Here is a 10879-nt window from a genome sequence, read left to right as displayed (position 1 = left end):
CTAGAAAAATCACGAAAGTGTGAGAACTGCATTTGTAGAATCAGCTCTCTCAGCTAGGCTACACAAGGCAGACTCGTCTCTGACTGATTGCTTATTGGCACTTCTTGTGATAATTTGATAAGCGGAAAAATAGAGGGCTGACGCTTTGGAAATGAGTTAACACATTGCTTATCGTCGGTGCATGCGCACGATTTGGCCTCCGTTGCGTTGCAAATAATTAGTATGTTGATTGTTGATCTCTCTGTGGCCTGTGCAGAGAGAGAGAAACGTTCTAACTTCTCAGGAGGACGTGTGCCTAAAACAATGTTCTCAAAGTGGGGTCTCTCTGGACCCCCAGGGGTCCTTGAGGAGTTTCAAGGCGGTCGTTTGCAGCAAAACGAGTTATAATATGGCTAGCATAAAATATATCCACACAACGTGTTGTTTTGAGCTTATCTGCAATTAAAATGGAATTGATGTTTTATTTTATTTTTATAGTGTTGTTTCAAACTCAGGCTGTAGCCATAGCCTATATAGGCTATAGCCTAGTAGGCTATATGGCTACAGCCTGCAGAGCATATACGATTTTAGTTATTATTATAGCCTATAGCCTATAATAATATGGCTTTCCCGGAACCAAAATATTTTCAGACGGGGGTCCTCCATGGCCGAATAGAATAAAACCTAGAAAAACCTCCGCATGCAACATAAATGTTGGCCCTCTCTGCAGACTTCTATAGTGTCTAGGCCTATAGTGTGGTTTGACTGGGGTACCACTACCACTGCCATATGTGCCGCATGCATGATGCGTGCACGCCTTGTGTGGGGTAGGGCTAAAAAAGAAAAACAACAATTAGACATGAATGTGTGTGTCCAAACAAACGACTCAAAGGCCTCGTTGTGTTTGCGGGGAGATGTCTGCGGGGGAGATGTCTCCCTCTCTTTCTCGTCTTTCGCGGAGGTGACCCCTGTTTGAGTCTTGCGGTGCGAGGACAAGGCACAAAGGCGAGCAGATGGGACTGCTGCTGCAGTCTCTCTCTCTCTCGTTGCCATGTCTGGTTACTAGTATAAGCTACTTTGGGCTTCTTTTTTGTCAAGTTGCTTAATGTGAATATAGTTGGTTTTTTTGTCACCCTTGTTTTCAAAGTGAAGTATAGTTACTTATTTGTGCTATAGCTTCAATTTGTTTTATTATTAGGCCTATACGCTATCCCAGTTATTATTATCCCTCAAATGTTTTCATGTATAGGCCATACCCCCATCTGAAAATGTTTTGCCAGTGTGAGTGAGCCCCCTAGATTTCTGTTACGATTAGAACGTTTCAATGCATGTATCTAAAATCTTCCAAATACATTACACATTTGATTTCAAGATAAATAGCCAATAGCCTATATATAGGTTTGATGTGGTAGCCTATGAGGCCTGAACGATTCTCTCGCAAAACCTGGCAACACTGCTCTCTCTCTCTCTCTTTCTCTCTCTCTGTGTCTCTACCAACAAACAGCAGTCAGTCAGTGTAATGTGTCCCCATGCAGACAAGCAAAAACATAATACCGCCTATAGCTGTTCAGACTCGCGAGGACGTGGTTTTTCTCCCTCAAAATAATAACAGGACAAAACAGTTGGCATGCTTAGGTCACGTTGCCCAAAAACAATACATGACATGATGATTCAGTTAGGGTTTAGGCTACGACGATAATGGACATTTCAAAATGTTACACAGACAGACACGTTTTAGGCATATGCTTTTGGCGATTGTCAAAAATGAAGGATGGATGTAGGCAATATAGGCTAAATAAAAGTGTGTGTGTGTGTGTGTGTGTGTGTGTGTGTGTGTGTGTGTGTGTGTGTGTGTGTGTGTGTGTGTGTGTGTGTGTGTGCTTTAGCATTACATTACACATTTCTCCTGAATTCCATCATCATGCATCAACAATCAACATGATTTTGTGTATTGACGAAAGTTGATGTTTAAATTCTTAGGGGTTATAATATGACATTATAGGGCTATTTTGACTTTTTTATATAAACATTAATTAGATTGGATTATTGTTGTTGTCTTTTTAAAATGTATTTAGTTATCTGTGTTTCCTTTCTTAAAGAAAACAACAGCATTTGAACGTGCTTTTGGATGCATTCATGCACACAATCAGGGAGCGCTTGTCGTGTGTGTGGCCATGGCGGCTGGACAGCGGTGAGAAACCGCAAACCCATTTAGCTCTGCTGGCCTGAGAATAAGTGTCAACCTCAGCCTTGGTTTGTGTCCCAGCCTCCCAGGCTGCTCCGTGAAGGTGCCTAAAGAGCCAGAAAGTAGTCTACATTTGGCGTGAATGGCCCAGGGGCCCAACAAAGCATCCGAGCTGTGGGGCTCCCAGCGGTTAAGAAGAGGGGACTGGTGTTTTGGAAGGCACCGGTTCGTGAGACGAGGCGTGAGGAGAGGAGAGCGGTGCAGGGACTTGGGGGGCTCCCAGTGCATTAAAGGCAGTAATAGGTTTGGGATGACCTAAACGATTTGTTGACTGGGACAATAAATCTGTTGTGTGTTTCTTGGCATGCTGAGGGGGGGATTACAAGTTGTCGCACAAAGGAATGCAAATTGCAAGCCAAACTCTCCAAGAGGCCTGTGGAGTAGCCAGCTATTTGGAGCATTTGTGCGGTTCCCTGCTTCTCCCCTCTCGCTATTTTATGTTTTTCTATTAGTCCTAATAACTGTTGAGGACCCGAGAGTAGCCACTGTATTCATCTCAAATCAATGGATTACCTGCAGCAGGGCCCTATAGACCTCTACATTTGCATTCTATCGAGTGAGGTGACCGGCAGGACAATTGGCGTTAAGTCTCTTTTCAGGACGCCGAATGGCAATCTTGAATCCTAAATGACATTCCCCCTCGGATGGCCCATTCTAAGATCCACTCTGGCATATTATGAGATGGCCTACATCTCTCTATAGATTTCATTTTCCCACTAGATGGTTGAACTCTGCCGTCTGAACTTAGCCAACGCTTCATTATTGAGGTGTCTGCAGTAACACATTGCAGTCATTTGGATGTATAGGCTATTGGACTAAACTCTAAACCAGGGGTGTTCAAACTGTTTTCAAAGGGGGCCATATTAGAAAATATTAAAACACCCAAGGGCCAACTACATTACCAAATATAACCAGACGTGCAAGGTAAAAAATGAAATAAAATAGCCTTTCTTTGACCGCTTCATAATGAGACAAGGAACAAGGAATCATGACAAATTATACTCTGGGAAATACCCAGGTGAATAAAAAACTTAAATGTAAATATGTCCCATGTTGTTGGGCCGTTCATAATACAATTCAGGTATGAAGCCGCAGGCCGCATACAATTCTTCCCTGGTCCCCATTTGGACCACGGGCCACACTTTGGACACCCCTGCTCTAAACTGAGACAAACTGAAACAACGTAAAAGAGTCATTAACAAACAAATGACTGAATAATAGACCTATGACCTATGATATATGTAAACTATTGCACCAATTCAATTATTAGGCCCGTTATTATTATTGTTGTTTTTGTTGCTGCTGCTGGCACAGGCATAGCATCTATTAAAGCTAGGGTGGTTAATGCCTTTAACCCATTTGCTTTGAGCTGACTCACAGTGACAGCTTATAGGCTAGCCTAATTGCAGGCCTATAGACTATGCTAAGGTACTTTATTAAAATTATTTTTGTTGTGTGGTTCAATATAGCCTATATAGAAAACACAAATGTTGTTAAAATGGTCTAAACTAAAGCTTGTGTGTGTTGCACTTGCACTCATAGACTGCACTGCTGCAGAGCAATGAATGGAAGCTATCTTCATGCATACTGCCTCCTAGCGACGACTGCATGAAGTACAAGTATAACAATCTGCTGTTTGGCCCTTAGCAGCCAGAGAAGCAACAGCAGGGCACTGTTTGGCCCTTAACAGCCAGAGAAGCAACAGCAGGGCACTGTTTGGCCCTTAACAGCCAGAGAAGCAACAGCAGGGCACTTGCAAGAATATGTGGAATTATGTTTCAAAGATCTCTTCACCCATCATCCCATATATCCCTATCCATAGACTGCTTTCGACAACTATACAGCTCATGTTTGAACACTTGATCCACAGAAAGCCTTCAAAGGCTGTCTGAGTCTGACTGCTTTGGTTGTCCTGCCCGCCAGCACTGACTGCACTCCTGTCTTTTCTCTGCGTTTCCTATTAAACCGGACCGTGGCCTCTCTGCCAAGTTGCTGTCAGACGCCAGATGCCTTGAGGCCAGGCAGATAAACCGCAGGACACGACTCAACACGGAGATAGCGGAATTATTCCCTTCAAATCGCAGCGGTAGACGGTCTGACCTATACCATATAGTGCTGAGAAGGAATCAGACTGAATCTGCTTGTTTAACACGGTTTAACAGCGTCCCACTGACTTAAAGAAGCAGGCACTGTCAACAAGATGGCAAACAAAAATTGAATAGAACAGGAACCTTTAATTAGCATCATAGCAGTAGCCTATAAATGATAGTAATTTGTTAGGCCTATTGTGTATCTAGTGCCTTTGGTAGATGATCACAGCCCATTCTAACACAACACAGCCTCGCAGACAGAAGATGATAATAAGATAAATCAATGATTATCATAAACCCTCTATGGCAAAGAAATAGTGAACCACAAGCAATGGTAGAAAAAAAGACAGGAATGATAGAAAAGAAGAAAACATAGGCAATGTAAAAAAAAAAAAAGTAAAATAGCCTAGATCTGTAAAAGACATGATTATATCCTTGTCATAGCCATAAAACCCAGTACAATACAAAACAAATGACAGCAACTTATAAAAACAAGCACTCCACTATTATACAGTAAGTGCAAAATGACTATAGTACACTTATCTAACTTGGTGAGTTGAGGGACCCTGGTTTAGATCATGCAATAATTTAGACCTGAGGGAGATGCAATGTTTTGTCAGGCTCATATCCCGTTATCTGGCTTAAGCTGCTGCTGTCCCAGAAAGCGATCACCTCTCCTGTGTTTTGGTTTCCTAATGAACTCTGATGTCAGATTCGTATCTCTGACTGTCAAAGAGGCTGGTTGTGTTGAAACTGACTGCAGTGCACAGTTGTTTTCATTGGAGAGTTTGTTGGCAGACACACAACCCTTTCCTACCCTAACACACATACAGAAGCATTCATACGCACCCCACACACACACACACACACACACACACACACACACACACACACACACACACACACACACACACACACACACACACACACACACACACACACACACACACACACACACACACACACACACACACACACACACACACACACACACACACACACACACACACACACACACACTCCCCCTGCCCATGCACAGGAGGATTTACAATACTGCAATCGATGCAATGCATTCCTGTCCAGTTATTAGCCCAAGGTTAACATTTCATAATAGGGTGTTTATGTCTGCACTGTACGTCAATGCAAACCCCTGCCTCAGCTTCCTTACACGGCACAGCAGAGATAGTTTAATTAAAGAATAACATTATCTTAGGGCACACTCACTCCTAGCAGTGACAAGTGCCTTATTTTCAGTGCTGTGTGGGAGATAGAGAGAGAGGGGGTGGGGGGTAGAAGGGAGAATAGAGAACCTATATCGTTTGGTTTATATGCCTTTCATATGCCTTTAAATCCCTCATCTAACCTATGTGCAATGCTTGCTGTCACAATAGCCTTTAATGGCATGATTGTAAAAACTGCTGTCACATGAGGGAGTTACAGTGATGTTTTACAGCCTCCAGTGCTGAGATGAGCCATAATGTCCCCCCGTAACTTTTAAGACAGGACCGGTGTGTGTGTGTGTGCGCAAAGAGTTGCATAATGTCAAAGACCATTATTTTCGAATGCACTTTTAAGCTGTGTGTGTGCGGTGTGTCTTGGCTCATAAAGTAGACAGTTAAAACACAAGGCCACAGATATGGGCTAAGACACAAATAGAATACACCTATGCAGGCGAGTGTGCATGAGTGCGCGCACACACGCACGCAACACCAATAGACATTTGAAGAAGGAGACAAAGCGAGAAAGGGAAATCATCAATGTACTTGGACAAAAGAAACCGTGAAGGTCTTTTGCGAGACAAGATATTGCAGCTACATGGACAGAGAGAGAGAGAGAGAGAGAGAGAAAGGTAAGGTATACAAACAGGCAGACCTACTGATCCCTCCGTTTCTCCAGTATTATTTGAATGACCTTGCTACATTATATACGCCATTCATCTAATGTGTTTAATAATAATTCCACGCTATTGTCTCATGCTGTGCTTTTGATTGACACTGGCGCACAATCCACGCAGTCCATGATCTGCAGGCCAGGTAATGCATCAGCAAGGTCCATTATGGGCTCTGAAGCTAGCCCAGAGTGGGAGCTGTTTAAACACTGTTCTCCCCCCCCCCCCCCCCCCCCTCCCCATCGACACTGTCATGAACCCGGCTGAACAAAGGCACGAATATCCATTTCCAAGGAAGAGGGTGAGTGCCCTCTCTCTACAACCCCCCCCCCCCCCCCCCCTCCCCTGTACTGTACATGTTACCCTGGTAACACCCCCCCCCCCCAGTAGATCAGAGGGCGGTGGGGGTGAGGGGCGATGTTGCGAGGCGGATGCGTTCCCCTTCACAATTCACCCTGATGATCACTAACACTTTTTGTTCATGGAGAGGGCAGGTGGGAGTTACAATACACTTCAAATCATCACGCAGCCGACCATGATAACCTCTCTTCCTCTCACGCACACACTCTCTCTCTCCGAATCTCCCTTCATCACCCTCATCTTTATCTTTATCCAGACCACTCCGTCTGTCTTGTCTGTCTTGAATTGATAAACTTATCCCACCTCCCTCCCCTTTTCATTTCTTCATTCTACCCCCTGTCCTTCCACTTACCGATGACGGTATAACCCATAAAAGCTCTTTCAGAGCCGAGGTCAGTGTTATCCAAACACGGGCATTGGGCTATTTGCTATAGCACCCTCCATCAGAAGGGGGGCTCTGAGGAACTGGCCCATCACTTCAATCAGCCACAACGGCACCACAATGAATTTATAATAACCGGCGACTGGCCCAGGAACAAAATCAGATGAAAGCCCAGAAGGCAATGAGAGAAGGGAGGAGGAGGGGAGAGCAATGGAGGGTTAGCTGAGGAGCGATGTGTGTGTGTGTGTGTGTGTGTGTGTGTGTGTGTGGGGGGGGGGGGGGGGGGGGTTCAGCTGTCACTGATGTCGATGACCGCTGCAGTGCGTCCTGATGTTTGTTTGTTTGTTTGTGGTCTGAAACAAACAAGTGATTGTTGAACGGGAGGAGATGAAGTGTGACAGTGTTCAGGAGTTATTCAGTGACTGTATGTGTGTGTGTGTGTGTGTGTGTGTGTGTGTGTGTGTGTGTGTGTGTGTGTGTGTGTGTGTGTGTGTGTGCGAGCGTGCGTGTGCATTCGTGCATATGTATGTACAGTAGGTTCATGCGTGCAAGGGAGGATGCATGGACGTGTGCAAGTGTACATGCATGTGTGTGTTTGTGCATACGTGCAATGCATCCCTATCCCTACACGCATCCATTCAATACATACTGTAGGCCTACAATACTTTTGTGGGTGTTCAGTGGATGCATTTGTGTAAGCGCATGCATGTGCCCCCTCCGAACGCATGCACGCAGCCACGCATGCACGCACGCACACACTTTCTTGGTTCTTGGCTGATGTTTACAGAGGAGCAGTAATCTTATCAGTGTTCAGAGGGTAAGTACATGTGACAGTAGATATATACAAACGCAAGATCAACATCATAGATAGATTGGCAGATAATAGCCCTGTGAGCAGATACGGTCAATTGCTTCAGCATGTATGTTTTTCTGGCAGTGTGCAGATAGTTTGGCCAGAGGCCACCATCTACAAATCTATGTTCCAAAGCTGATGCGGGGATCACACTTAATCCGCAATATATTCACGGTTGTAGTAAAGTAAAGTACACAGCAGTGATCTATAATAGGTGCGGATGCCATGGCTCAAATAGAATGAATTGAATCAGAACAGGCGCGGTTATTGATCATACTATATATATTATTGCAGTGCACGTTTCTATTTTGACACAAAAGCTAAGGGCTAACAAAAACACCATTTGGTTTAGTTCATGTGCGTAAGTGGGATGAATACAACATGTGAACTACACTGCCATGCATGCCATTGCAGTGTGACATCAGAAATCAGGCTCCATTGGGAGCAGTGGTTGATACTCTGGAAACATACGTAAATGCTCTTGCTGTTCTGTCTAAAATCCTGTTACTTCCTCCATGTGCCTCCACTATACTGTCTCCCTCTCAGCTTTCCTAACATTTATCTCAGTAAAGAAAAACGAATGCAAAAAAGCCGAATGCCTATTGGCAATTTGTTTTTGTTTGAAAGAGAATGGATTGTTTTACCCCCCATTTAAGATAAATTAGCGTCTAATGGAAAGCAAAACAAGTCGCAGGTTGAAGGTTCAGTCAATGAGAGGCTAAATCAATTAAGTTCTCATTTATCCCACTTGCCGTAACCCTGTTCATCTGTAACTGACGTTATCTGCACTGTAAAACCTGAATGACTGTAGTGTACAAATGTAACTAAATGGACACAATGGGTACATTTGGTTACGGATTTACATTCTTTACTGCTACATTGAAAGACAAACACTGTGCATTATTATTTTAATGTAATGCGTCATGTGTTTTAGTGTACACTGTGTCCTTTGTGTGTGATCCGTATAGTGTTTCATTCCATGCCACACAAAAAAAGGAGTCTAAACTTGAATTGCATTCTCTTCATCAAGAGTGATGATTCTTGGCATGTTCCAGGCTTAAGAGTGCACAGCAAACTCCCGAGAGGTCATTTATAACTACGGGTCCATTATTCCACTTTCAGAATTAAATGAACACTTGACTGTGTACACCCGACTGCAACAGTCCCTGCTCATCCCTCCTCCACAGCCTCTGCCCTTTGACCACATTAAAGTGGAGCCATCACACTCATCTCTGGGTCTTCTCTTATCAGCTGGAATCAAACATTAAAAGAAGGAGGGGGCGGGGGGAGAATTACTCACGTCAATGAAATATGGAGTGAGTCAGGTGGCCAATGAGAAAGAGACCGAGAGAAAGAAAGAGAGACATGACAAAAACAAAGGGGAACTAAGCAAAAAGGAACCAAAATCCTTTTGATCTGCGTTTGAATATCAAAAAGCAAAAAGGGAGATAGATACGGGGGGGGGGGGGGTGGGGGGGGGGGGGGGACAGTTGATGGACAACATACTGTGAGCAGTTAGAGAGTATAGGAGAGGAAGAGGACGGAGCAATACCACGCCATGTCCTCTTGTCCAATGGGCTGCTACTTCCTGTCTCACCCAAGTTTGTCGTCTAAACAGAAAGCAAGCGAGCAGGGCGGTGTTCAGCTGAAGGCAAACACAGTCATTTTACGAGGACCGGTCAGCAATTACCCATTACCTTTGACTGTCCAGGTTTTAAGAGCAGCCTGGCCTTGGAGTTACCTGGATACACCTGAAGGAGGGCGATAAAAGAGCCCCGGGGAAATAGAACAACAGGGACGGAGTAAACTCATATCTGACTCATTGGCCCCTCGGCCCCCAAACTCCATCTGTCTGTCTGTCTGTCTGTCTGTCTGTCTGTAGTACCATGGCCACTGGTTCACGCACACAACCCCCCCCCTCCCCCCCCCCCCCCCCACACACACACACACACACAGTCTGTAATGTTGCACAAATAATTGAAAGTAATTGAAAATTGCGATTTCAGCTTTCATGTGATGTGATCAATGCCGATGAATTAAAACAGCTCATTTGTTCAACTTTTGCACCTTGCCCTCATCTCCTCTACAGTACCAGATACAAGTGTTAATAACCTGAACATCTAACAGCCCATTAAATCACAAGCCATTACATATAGTCAAAAAGCACAATATCAAGGAAAACATTAGATTGAGATGCCACCAAAAACAAATCAATTATCGTGAAATATTAAGCAAAATAAAAATCGGGATTATCATTTTTGCCATAATCGTGCAGCCCTAGTGTCCACGTCTGTCTGTCTGTCTATATACCATCATCAGCTCAGCCTGTGTACATGCCATGGTTAAGTCACCCTCTCCACCCCTCTCTCCTTCTCTCTCTCTCTCCCTCTTCCCCCTCTCTCTCCTTCTCTCTCTCCCCCTCTTCCCCCTCTCTCTCCTTCTCTCTCCTTCTCTCTCCCTCTCTCCTTCTCTCTCTCTCTCTCAGATTTCGGGCAGGTGGTTTGCCAATAGTGATGGGCAGGAAAATATTTGATGTCCCCAGGATGGCCATTTAACATTCTCACCCCATGCTCTGACCTTAAGGAGTGTGCGTGCATGCATATGTGGTGCTGTGTGTGTGTGTGTGTGTGTGTGTGTGTGTGTTTCCATTTGTGCGCATCCCAACAGTGCATCTGTGTGTGTTTGTTCTCTGAATGTTTAGCCTTAGCCCGGTCAGTCACCACCGCACCCCGAGTTAAACACACACACACACACACACACACACACACAGTCCTATTAGCAATGTTTGAGCAGGACAGATCAGCGCCCATTTGACCTCCACCTTCTCCCTGACCTCCAGTCCCCTCCCCCAGCAAGGTTGTGTGTGTGTGTGTGTGTGTGTGTGTGTGTGTTCTGCTGTCTGACTGCAAGCAAACATTGATGGTCAAACGCATGGCCTCGTCCAGCCCCCGTTCCCCCCCCCCCCGGTCCACGTCCACTCTAAGTGACCAGCTCAATGCATAAATGCCCAATAACAGTGGTTCTCAAACCTTTTCAGGGGGCAGGCAGTGGGGCGGCAGTGGCTCAGGGGTAGAGTGACTAA

This window comes from Protomyctophum parallelum (assembly GCF_964188405.1).
Source record: "Protomyctophum parallelum genome assembly, chromosome: 6".
NCBI lineage: Eukaryota > Metazoa > Chordata > Actinopteri > Myctophiformes > Myctophidae > Protomyctophum > Protomyctophum parallelum.
The sequence above is the reverse complement of the archived record's forward strand: the minus strand, read 5'-3'. Positions refer to the sequence as shown.